This window comes from Haemaphysalis longicornis, unplaced genomic scaffold (genome assembly GCF_048455015.1).
Source record: "Haemaphysalis longicornis isolate Haplotype H1 unplaced genomic scaffold, Haemaphysalis longicornis Haplotype H1 scaffold_6, whole genome shotgun sequence".
NCBI classification, from domain to species: Eukaryota; Metazoa; Arthropoda; class Arachnida; order Ixodida; family Ixodidae; genus Haemaphysalis; species Haemaphysalis longicornis.
The window spans coordinates 36,312,905-36,325,750 of NW_027526407.1; positions in this window are offsets into that span (position 1 = coordinate 36,312,905).

Consider the following 12,846-nt stretch of genomic DNA (forward strand, 5'->3'; position numbering starts at 1 on the left):
TAAGTGAAGCGATCTTGCATAGTCAAGGTGAACGGCGGAGAGCTCTTAGTTTCTTGAAAATGAAACAAGAAATTTCGTTGATTGTGTGCCTGGGTGGCAAATTGAGGGTGGTGTCAAAACTTACTAGTTCTCTTATTATTACAACATTACCATGCATATAAGAAGAAGCTGCGCTGATATTCCCAAACCCATTTTCGCGCATATGTTGGCGATCGGCAGCGCTACGAGACCTAAAAATATAAAGATCAAGTGAAGGCTGCCGTTACATTTAAAGCGAGGCACGCCGGTTTTTGGCTTGATTGTAATAAAAAAAGTGAAAATTGTCTTCGTCGCCGGGATGAAACTGACTACCAATATTAGTTCTTAAATTTTTTTTAAAAACGTTGTCACCAAAGTTCAACGTAGGACATCAACATTCTCTGGCAGAAAGGGAAAATTAGAGGAATAAACTCCGCCAACGAAATTTCTATTATAGAGCGCTGACCCGCCTACTACATTAGGTAATACTTTCATCAAAATGGCACCTTAAATGAAAATAAAAGATTCTAGATAAAGTGCTTGCGAAAAAGCTTTTTACTTTTTTTCCCTCAGACAGAGTGTTCATGTAAATAAAGTGGTTTCGCATAATCATGTCTGGCTTGGCTGGTCCAAGAGGAGAGATAACACTTTGAAAAATAAAAAAAATGATAGGGTTTTTGGGTATCTGTCTTCATCATGTCGAAGAAAAAAGCTCTTGATTGGGATAAATCGCATCTGTCCAGGCATGAGCACTTATGAGTTGGTCGCATCGGCAGCGTGTTTTTCGCATGATATCTTACCGAGTTTAGTGTGATTTACCGCCTGTGCCATCGGCGTACACCAAATGTTGGTCTCCAGTGCAGCAAAGACGGCACAAAAACAGCTCCAATACGTATGTTGCGGCGTACGTTGCAAGTAAAATTTGACCGTATGTAAGGACATGCAAATGCCAATAAGGTCGTTGTTCGAGTAAAACGCCTTTTCCACTTCTTTATTTTGTATGTTTTGGTTGAAGCTTGTCGCTTTTACTTAAGGGGTAACTGCATACAACGATTGACAGTTGTATAATTTAAACCAATTTTACTTGTTTGACTGATTAAGAGGTTTAACGCGCCGACCCTACACAGACAATGAGGCGCGTCGTAGTGCAGAGTTGCGGAATAATTTTTACCACCTGGGGATCTTTAACGTGCGCCGAAATCTCGAACACATGTGCTTTTTGCTTTTTGCCTCCTTTTTGCCTCCGCTGCCGGTTATCAAACCCGCGTCCGTGTGCTCAGCAGTACAATGCCTTATTAGCCGCAGATCCACCATGGTGGGTCGAAGTTTACGTTTTGAAATCGGTGTTTCTGTGTGTTTATCTTCTACGTTCATTTCACGCTCTCTTTGTTTTGCGTGCCTGCACTAAGGCCACTATTATAATAAAGGTTGCGTCCCAGTTGATGCATGAACAGAAACATGTAAATTATCTAGGTCGCTAGGCCGTAGTGAGGTCTTGGTTCTTGTTGGCAATTCTTCGTTAAACGAAGATGTAGCGGCGCCAAAGCAGGTTGCTCATTTACAGGTAATCAAAAAGTCGCGCAACGCACACACGTTATTCCAGCTGACAGGTAACGACCAAATTTATAATTTACAATCAATTTTCCGCGTCGCTACGCACATACTACACATGCAGAAGCGCGACCAAAGACAGCTGAATGAGCCGGCGACAGGAACGTTTGTGCCATCAAAGTAAATTAAGTTTTGTGGCCGAATGAAGCGGAGAGAGCCAGGAAAATCCTTCGTCTGATTCAAACACCTTTTATTGGCGTTTTGGAGAAAATTGGGCACGAAATATGGTCCCTCGTAGGTGCAAGTCGAGTTAATAAAAAAAATTGATTCGTGTTCGGAGTTCTTGTCCTTTGATTTTGTATTCCAATATATTGTATGCTTAGTGGCTTGATAGTTGTTTTAACAGGCGCAGGATACAACCTTGATGTCACGTCGTCCGCTTGGAGACACGTAACTCGCAAAATAATGTGCTACAGGAGACAAAGCCAGAAGCACAGTAGGCCAAAAATAAGTACTGGAATGCGCTTATCGTTGACAGTACGCTGATTTTGTCCTAATGGGCGAAGTAGTAACTTATAAAATTAGTGATTGTAAGCAGAATGTGGGATGACACAGGGGCGGCAAGACCTGTGCGTGATAAGTAGTACATGTACAGTCGGGATCAATTTGAAGGTGATCGCTCGGGTGGCAAATAAACAAGCAGCAGTGTCACGTTACCGGTTTTATCAGAATTGTAAAATGAAAGAGACAACGAAGGGAAGGAGGCACTGCTACCTGTACCTCTAAATTTCTGAAAACAGCCGCTGTGTAGGTTGGAAAGCCCGCTAAACGATGCTCCTGCGATCACCTTCAGATTGATCCCGACTGTACAAGCTACTACGAAAAACGCCGTGGTTATGGCTAATATAATTATACATGTAGACCAAATTTATTTGGAAGCTATTCGTTACCTAGTTCTGACTTGTAATTTTAGGCGAAAAAATACTCCTTTCATCTTTGCAATATGTAGATATATGGTGTGGACCGTCAGCCAAATAACAATTCCGTGCACCGAGGCTAAGTAGTTCTGTGCGTTATCAAAACGGAATCTTGCAATATATTGGAGGCCATAAAAATTCCCGTGTGGAAAGAAATAGCCCAAATGAACTACCGCCATGGAGAGCAGTTTGGAGTGCTTCGATCCCCTCTGCCCTGTCAACGCGGCCGAAGGAGTAAGTCCCTCCGACCAAAATAGAAACGCTTTTGTCACCAGACTCTCAATACCGTTACAGTATAACTTTGCCGGCAAAAGCCAAGCGCCCGTCTTTCGTTTGGACATTGTTTCTGTTCACGTAACCTTTTTGTGTATTTTACTGTTCTTTTGTACCTCTTATAAAGCAACATATTTTCTTCCTTCCCGTCAGCCTGTGGATTATGGCGCTTGTACGGCTTATTGAGCGTCGCGTTGACAGGTCCCATATGGGGAGCAGATAGAAAGTAAGTGTTCTTGGTTTGTTCCAAGTCCAGCGCTCTGGATAACAAGCTTCCAATTGCACGCCTTTAATTGGCTTATTTTAAGCATGTTTGGCGGGTAGGGATTACAGAGTACATGCCATCGCTTTTGCTACGCGTCTAGAAAGGGCATGGGCGTGCTTTGTGAGTGAATTAGGAGAACACTTCTAATATCGGTTGGTTTCTCACTAGGCAGCACTTTCACAAAAACTGGGACATGTTTGGTCAAAGTGGTATATAGTATCATTAAATCTCTAGCTCATGAATGGTCGCCTAAAGATGCCAGCTGTAGCCGCACAGCTACCTCAAACGACTAGAGCGTGCTATGTTGCTGTTTTGAATTAATAAAAACTTCTGAGGTAATGTCGCAGAGGGCCAAAACCAAATGGCTGTCCCGTAAGGTTACCTTACTCGGTGTTTCTGGCGGTGTGCGCTGAGCCTTTAGCGGTTTTAAATTAAGCTTTCCTAGGCTACCATTTCTGACTTCATTTATGTATGTACGTACAGGCGCTTCTGGGTTTTTTTCTTTATATATTTAATTTATTCCTTACCACGGACTCAACAACCTTCTTAATAGCAAGCTCATCATTGTGTACGAATAAGCTGTTTTGTCTTACTTAAAAAATCTCCTTTCTCTCAAACTATCTGACCAAGCCCTTTTGTGGTGGGAGCCCAGAGGGCGGTGCACCCCCTCGATCAAGGATTTATCTCAGCAGAAAGCCTATGATGGCTATTGAAACCAACACTTTTCAAAATTCACATACGTACAGATTCACGTATTCCCAACAATATAATAATAGTAACTCTTTTCGGGAAGAAAATACAACGGTAAAGAAAATGTGCACTCCAAAGCATACTGGTTGGCTTGTGGGCCCGCGCCGAGCAGTAGCAGCCATTAGTAAAGTTAAGAACAGTCATGATTAGCGCTAACAACGGAATACCGAGAAGAAAATAAAAAAATAAAGAAAGGAGATAGAAAGAAAGACACATACAAAAACAATATATCAGCAGTGTTTATAATTACATAGTTACCATTTCCAAGAATTCATCACGCTTGGTGAACCAATTCGTTTTCCTGCAGACCATTTGAAGTTTGCGCCTTACCAAAGCCCACTTTAAATGCAAAGAACTATCAAAACGATCGGTATGCACATCCACACAGATTTCAGCAGAATTCTAATGATGGAATGGCAGCGCCCAAATAATTCTGAGTAGTTAGATGGGCATACAGACAAAATACAAGATTTTTTATTAGAAACATTTCGTATTTTATAGTGACCCTAGAGCGTGTCCGGCAGCAAATCATGCCGTGTTCACTGACAAATTAGTCAATTTATGTTAAAATTTTGATTTCACCGCTAAATCGTGCGTTTTCGTGACGTCTGCCATAAAGTGATGAGGGCGGCTATTCAAACAAACTTCAAGTGCCTCGTTAGGCTGTGCAGTCTTGCTTACGGTCAGTCCTCCCAGGTGTTGCTACCATTGTCCGCGGCGGTCCATTGTCCGCAGTTGCTTTGTTTTTGGCAGTATTCGCGCCTGGGGCAATTGAGGAAAACGTGTCATGCACACGAAGAGAGGAAGCGTTGTCATCGACGTAACAAGTTCCAGCTACCTAGACGGCATCAGAAGAAAAACCACTGCTGTCCACAAAACCAGCAGAATATTGGAACTTGCAGTTTATTGTTCTGGCATCAACATGAGAAAGAGAGTCACCATAATGACTAAATGTAGACAAATATATTAATTGTCGTTTTGTCTGAAGGTTTGGAAAAGTTGCTCCTTATATGTCAAATCTCCATGATATGCAGCATTTTTTGAAACGGAAGCGAGCAAAAAAGAAAAGAAGAAAGAAAGGAAGAAAGAATCATACGCGATTGGGATTTTAGACGATGATTTTTAACAGTTGAAAGGTATCATCCAGAAGTCTAACGCATCAGTATTTTGTAGCTGTCCTTTAGCGCAATGAAAATTGTTGTGCTCTTGGGGTCTAAAAGTGCATAGCCTGCATGGGAGAGGGCGGGAAACAATTTATACAGCAATGCACATGCAATTCTGATGTCTGGGCACACTAGATTTCTATTTATATAGCGCTCTATTGTTCACTAAGCAGACGCAGTATTTTGACGCCTATACACATACTTATTACAAAACCATTGCTCCTAGCTCTACTATTACTTGACCAAGATCTCCGTATAATATAACTATATTCTTCGCAAAATCTAACTAGCTCAACTTTTTTGCTTGAACTGCAGTCTCAAACAGCGCAAAAAATGGATGTAGCGTGGATAAAAAGCGGCCGACACGATTTCTAGCTGAGTGGGCTCCATTTATAAATTGCTCATGGAAGAGTGCACACCGAACTAGCCTTCTTATCATCTCTATTTACGCAGCATTCAATCTGAATTAGCGGCGCGGTGTACCATTCCTCGTGTTTAGTTTGGGTTTTGCCCATGGAAGAGCTTTTCTTGCGGCCTTGTTTGCCATTACCGTCTGTTGAGGTAATCCACGTTGCCACCGACATCCATGGCGGACGAAACGATGGCTATGTACGTTTACGGCACCTGCAAGAATCGATTAGGCTAGTACATCGCATTCTCAATCACAGGCTAGCAAACAGAAAGATTGCCATACTTTTGATAGCCGAAGGAGAAGATACATTTGCCGTGCACTTGCCACCGAAATAAAGTTATTCATTGCATTGAGACGGCAATAAGATGGCTAATAAGCTTGTTTTACCCTATTACACCGGAGTGTCGAGGTCAAGTTTCAGTTATCTGCCGAAGTACAGGCGCTGTAGGGTAACAGAGTGATGTGAGTACGAAGAAATAATGCAATTGCGGTTACACAAACGGACAGGACAAGACCCTTTTATGCAATGACGCAAACCACTCTAAGCATATTAAACAGGGAAAGACGATTCGCAGAATGGCACAACCGACAAAAAGAACGTGTAAACGAAACATAATATCAAGCATAAAAGCTTGTATGCATGCAAGGGCTAAGGACGGCTAAAAAAACTAATCAAAATGAGAAGTGAGGCTAGTCAAAGTAAAACTAGACAGGAAATAGCTGCTACACACCTCATGTCCACGATAGTTAAAGCTGTCACGTCCACAGCTACATGCCTCATGGACGCGGCAAGATAACGCCTGTCAGAGTCAACGTTCTGAGAGTGTACTTATACTAAAACTGATGTGGTCCTACAATTCTCGCTTTACGAACGAAGCTGTAACACTTTTATTTCTGAGATTTTTCTCGGCGTTTGTGTGCTTGCAAAATGTAGTGCGGCTTTACATACCCATATAACAGCAGGAACCCGTGAATGTGTTCCGTACAAATTTCTTATTCGTTATATCTATCGTTACGCTTTGTGGTCTCACGAGTTCCGCATGCAAGCGCAGTTTGATGTTTTATTAGTATGTCATTGCTTGGCACGTCGTTACACCTAGGGTATTGAGCCGGCTTAAGACAAGCCTAAAAATGCCAAAACGCATACCCGTGTTGGTGTCTAAGACAAAGCTCCCTTTTGAGACTTTATCGCATAAGAGTCAACCTCAATTATTTTCGCTTCGTGAATGTGCCTTGGTCGTATGCAATTATCCAAGGGAAGACGAGAATATAGAAGGTATAGAGAGGGAAATAAACGTTTATTGTTCAAAAAAGCAGGGACGGATGATGTTTTTGGTGCTCCAAAGTTGGTCAATCACGGTGGGTGGCGTTGTAAAGGAACAAGATCATACATGAAAGTTTATGATTTTAATACACATTGGACCTTCAGGGGAGTGCGGGTATATAGAAGGCATATAGCGTGTATTTCGGCTCCATGAAAAACCGTAGTAGAGGCTTGTGGCGTCTCTTGTCCGGCACCCGCGGGTTGTAGACATCCGGTTAATCTAACCGTACTCCAACATATTCCAGTTCCATGCATCTAGCAGTTTTCGTCCACGGGGTCATCCGAAGTAGATGAATACGGTCAGGCTCAGCGAAATAAAAAGTTTGACAAAGTCTCCGAACTTTCGCAAACAAGCGTTTGGGTTACCAGCAAAAGTGCAAGGGACTTTACGGCATACTCTGAACAAAACACGCACTCTGCTGTCACGTAAGCGGTCCTAAAAGCTTTGCTGTAACCGAAGAACAAGCGTTGTCGTGATATCGAAGAGCAAAGAAAAATACACTGGCATCAGGCTGCGAACATGCCTTTTTGGAATCGTACACATGAGGAGCGAACGTACCCGGGAAGTAAATAGTACACTTAGGAAGCGAACATACCTAGGAAGCGAATTACGTACACATGAGGAGCGAACGTACCCGGGAAGTAAATAGTACACTTAGGAAGCGAACATACCTGGGAAGCGAATTACGTGTACTAGAAGCTAGTTCACACCCGCCTTGAGTTTTACTTGCGGCCGGTATTCACGGCGTATGCGAATGCCTCGACGTGTAACGTGCTACATGCCATATACAGCTACCTTCGATCAGCCTTCCTTCGCTGAGCGACTCGAGTCTATACTTGTGTTGAGGCAAGCTCCGCTCTTTCTTTTTCCCTGTGCAGTGCTGTACTTTGTTGACAGGGGGCTCGGAATCTGAACGTACGTGTTTTTTGCAGGCGATGTTATCGCCACAACGGAAGGGAGGCGACCGTGACCAATCGTAATAGGCGCTCTACTTTAGTGCAGGGAAAGGATGTGTCACCAATACGGTAGGTACACGCGCTGAATAAAGCTAGAACATGGCCGCACACGAGTTCCACAAGAACAGTGTGTAGCCAGCCTTTTCCGAGATTGTTTGTATCAGTAATTGTAACTTGTTCTCTGAACGATTCAGAGGCTAAGGCTGTCGGTTGCTACACTAAAGGACGGCGTTCGATTCCTCCAGCGTTGACTACTTTTCTCATGGAAGCGGAAAGTGAAAACACCCATGTGTCCAGATTTCGTCGCACATAAACGATTTCCAGGTGGACAAAGTATTGGTGATCCCTCCAGGGATTACGCTAATGATCTATAGCCTATTCATTGCCATTTCTGGTGCGATAGAGGGGCCAGCCGTTGTAAACCAATACGGTGTTCACACAAAATCTCGATGTTGAGACCTAAGCCGCTAAGGTGGGCGAGTTGGTTACGAACTAAGGAATTTGTCGAACTAGCGAGCATTAACACAGAGACAAAGGTAAAGAGGGGATGAAACACGCGCTAGAACATGTACATTAAACGTGGAAAGGGTGAAAGCGTGAGGTTTGTCCCCTCTTTATCTACCCTAAACAGCGCTCTTCGAAAGCAAATTGAACACCATAAAGGGCATGCCCGAAGGCCACCTGCGGATTTTATTATCTCGCCTTTCTCTCGTTCCTTATAGGGAGTAAATAACGCCTTGCGAAAGGCCCTGCGGGGAATTATTAGATTGTCTTCAAGCTATTGCACCGGTCCGTAGGAACGAGCCTCTTACTATGTGGGGGATTCTCTCAGTGTATGTGGTAAAAGACAAGACTTCTCCTCTTGCTGCTGCTGCTTATACAAAGAGCTCGATTGTGACGAAGTCAGAAGACAGACATGTTCGCTAGTACGATGAATTCCTTAGTTGGACCTACCTAATCTTCAGGCGTTATACTTGGTTTGTAGGGCAACAACAGTTATCGCTGTTTTTATATGCAAACAGCATACTCCGATGGCGCCTAGGTTCTGAAGGTACTGTACATTAGCAATAGCGAAGCTCTGCGTATGAGGGCTGGGGCTCGGCAGCTTTACTTTCTCTGGTAGGTTAAGGGCGAGTTTGTTGCGTGGGATAGCATTAAATCCTAGCAAAATGCTGCAGTTAGTACTTGTCAAAGATCCCCAGGTGGTCAAAACTAATCCGGAGCCCTCCACTAAGGCGCGCCTCATTGCCTGCATTGCGGCGGCACGTTAAACCCTACAATCAATCAATCAATCAATCAATCAATCAATCAATCAATCAATCAATCAATCAATCAATCAATCAATCAATCAATCAATCAATCAATCAATCAATCAATCAATCAATCAATCAATCAATCAATCAATCAATCAATCAATCAATCAATCAAATCAGTTCAAAATCAAATCAACTCTTCAGTCAGTATTCTTACGTGACGTTTCTGCGGCTGCGAACGGCAATTTAGGGCATGTTGTACTGCTCAAAGTTTAGGATGAAGCACTCTCGGCTTTGTGCTTTACTCACAGCTAAGCAAGCCAGCTGTCAGCGGTGAACTGCACATATTTGTGTCAGAGCGCTGGCAATACGCTGGTACGTAAAGGAATTCAAAAAATCATTGTTATTTGCGCTTGAGTTACCATGTATATGACTGAAAGACGCGGGCTGACCCCGCCCCATTATTTCCGAGCAGAACTGTCTACAGCTGCACGATTTTTAAAAGTAAGAAGTGCTATGCAAAACGTCCGTCACGTGAGGCGTAAAAGACACTAAATAAATGCCTACAAAGATTTACAAAATGTGCTTTAAATGTTGTTTGGACTCATCGCCCAGCTCATAAAATATGCCTTTAAAGTAGGGGTGTGCGAATATCACGTTTTACGAATACGAATGGAATAGGAATATTTAGCTTCGAATATCGAATCGAATATATAATAATTAAGAGGTGATGTGGCTTTCGAAATCAACCTTTTGATTTCTTTGTCAATTGTGATGGAAATTAGCACAGTAACTTGAAATTCTCTTGTAATAACACCATAAACATTTCAAAGTGAAGTTTTGAAAACTTTTTATTTATAAAATTTCCTTTCTGTTCACCTTATACCGAGCTTGAGCAGCCTATTCAACATGATAGAAAACTTGTTCAAAGTACTTTGCAGTCCCAAATAAATGGAAGACGTCGTGACAGTGTTAGAGTTTTTATTAGAACACAATTTTATTTTAGTTTTCAGTTTTTAGAGGTGAAAGTACAAGAGGGATTTATACACTGAGCGACCATTTGAATAAAAAATTCACAAAAAGTAAACCTGAAAAACCAAGAGTGTCACAACCTGAACTGTTTATCAAGGAATGTAACACAAAAAACGGAATCAAAATTAGACCTACAGGTCTTGAAAGAATCACTAAAACAACAGACGTAGGTGGCAAAAAAAAAAGTTTTGAGAAAACAGATTCCGAAGTTGAAAAATAAATTTCGTTCATCAAAAGTTCCTAGGGTTGCAGCATTTCGCGTTTTTTTAACACAAGATTTCTGAAATGCCTTGCCTTCAAATTAAGGAGCCTTTGGCAGCCTTTTTTCCCATAAAACATCAATTGCAGCTTCTCTGTGAAGAGTACACTGCCCAGTTTGCGGCCCAAGGGGGGGAAATGGTTTTCGATGCAAAGTAGGTTAGCTGGTTGCTTGTATTTCACTGCAAAAGTTCCCTCTGCAGTGATCATGGCAACAAATTAAGAACTCTTTTTTTAATTCTTTTATACTTTATATCCTTGCCTGGTACAGTACCTTACGTGGAGGGGTTTATTGCATACCAAAAGGGTACAAATGAGCTGCTTTGAAGCTTCGTATAATATTCTGCATAACTCCAACTTCAATACATGGACTTTTCTGATAAAATTCAGGGCATCCATTATGCACTAAACTGTAGGTGTATGCATTAGTATAATTATGTCCCCGAAAAAATCAATTTGTTAAATTCAATAACTGTAAGGTACAGATAATGAATAGCAGCCTACCATTGTCGCTGAAGAAGAAAGTGTATGACAGCTGCATCTTACCGGTACTCACCTACGGGGCAGAAACTTGGAGGCTCACTAAGAGGGTTCAACTTAAATTGAGAACGCCTCAGCGGGCAATGGAGCGGAAAATGATAGGTGTAACATTAAGGGACAGGAAGAGAGCGGAGTGGGTCAGGGAGCAAACTGGTGTTAAAGACATATTAGTAGAAATTAAGAAGAAGAAATGGACGTGGGCAGGACATGTAATGCGAAGGCAAGATAACCGCTGGTCATTAAGGGTAACAGAGTGGATCCCTAGAGAAGGCAAGCGTTGCAGGGGGCGGCAGAAAGTTAGATGGGCAGATGAGATCAAGAAGTTTGCGGGGATAAATTGGTCACAGTTGGCACAGGACTGAGGCAATTGGAGAATAATGGGAGAGGCCTTTGCCCTGCAGTGGGCGTAGATAGGCTGGTGGTGATGATGATGGTGACATTTTTAACGCTGTCAAAACGTTCTTATTCTTAACTCAGACCTGTTTGCATACATACTGTTGTCATACTTTTTTTACCCCTGACATGGCCGGTCAGGTCGCTCTTAGGATTAAATTTAAAGTCACAGGTATTGACTACAACTACTGGCGTTCAATCGTACCAGGTTGCGCAGTCAGGCAATGCTTCAACGCGCAGGAGCTACGCCGGGCGCGTCGAAGCTTTTGACCCGTCGCCCGTTTCTTTCCCAAGGCTAGCGAGCATACTACCAAGCTTAGCAATAACTAAGCGTGTAAGCATCGCAAATGAGGCGAAAAGTTCACTGCGCGAACCGCCATCACAAGCGCGCACAAAGCGTTTCTCTCTAAGGGGTAACGTTACGCGCACCACGAAAAGTGTTCGGTGACCGAAACGCCTTTCGAGACACGCCACTTCCCGTAATATGGCTTGTGATCTCAGGCGTTCCCATCGCGATAATGTCTTAGTTGAATACCACGGCAGATAAAATGATTGAACAGAAACTTGTTCGATCGAAGCTGGGCAAATGAACTCAGAAACGCGCATTACGCAGTTTAGGTGGCCGCCATCTTGAAATGACACAGCGACGCTCAATTAGTAGGGCCATTTCAACGCGCGCCGACAGAAAGGCCAAACGCACTTCAGCATCGCTATCTCACGTCATTTGTGCGGCTTTCTTTTTCTGCCATTCGTGCGTTTGTGAATGAATGAAGATAAAATAGACGGTAAACACCGGAAAGAGGATCGCTCGACCAAAATGGCCGCCATCGGTGGCACCTTTGCGGAGATACAGCGCTCCGAAAATTTGTCACCACCCATTTGCACTGACATTGTGCCACTTTGCGGCAGTTTCCGGGGTAAAACCTTTCAAAATGCACAGGATAGAAAACACAGAAGCTCAATATGTGGCTTTCGAAAAAAAAAAACAATATTGGGGTCCTTTTTCCGAACTTGAAAGACGCGTCCCCCCTTAAGGTAAATTAACCCAAATATTCGATAATAACGGATTATTCGAACCCATTAGAATATTTGAAACATTTTGCATACATAGTGTTTGAAGCCAATAGGAATGTATCATATTTATTGTTCGAGTAATTCTAGAAATTTTTGAATATTCACACACCCCTATACTAAAATGATCTCCCATGCCCGTAATGCCCCACGCCGACAGTCATGTGGACATGGCAGAAAGCTTCAGTTGCGTTTCAGAGCACATAGCGCCGCATAATTGTACCTGAAGCAGTCGGTAATAAGACAAGTGCGCGGGAGCCTTGTAGATAGCAAAGTTGTCAAGTCGGCTTTGATCCATAGTAGAAAATGCAGAGAAAATGCACAGAAAGAAAATACATGGGTATTCTCCACTGGAAGCTGGGAAACTTCATTCAGAAGATGGCTATTTCTTCTGCACTTCACTCAATAGCCTCAACCAATCGAGAAATTTACATAGAAACTTCAACTACACGAGCAGTCATCCTCCAAATTGTAGTATTTGGGATGCTAACTGGGCGGCCTGAATAGGTTTAGACTAGATAAATGTATGCGTTACTCTGCGAACGCACATAAACGCACAATTAATGTCGTTATTACGGGATCTCTTTCATAGAAAATTCCTCACCCTTA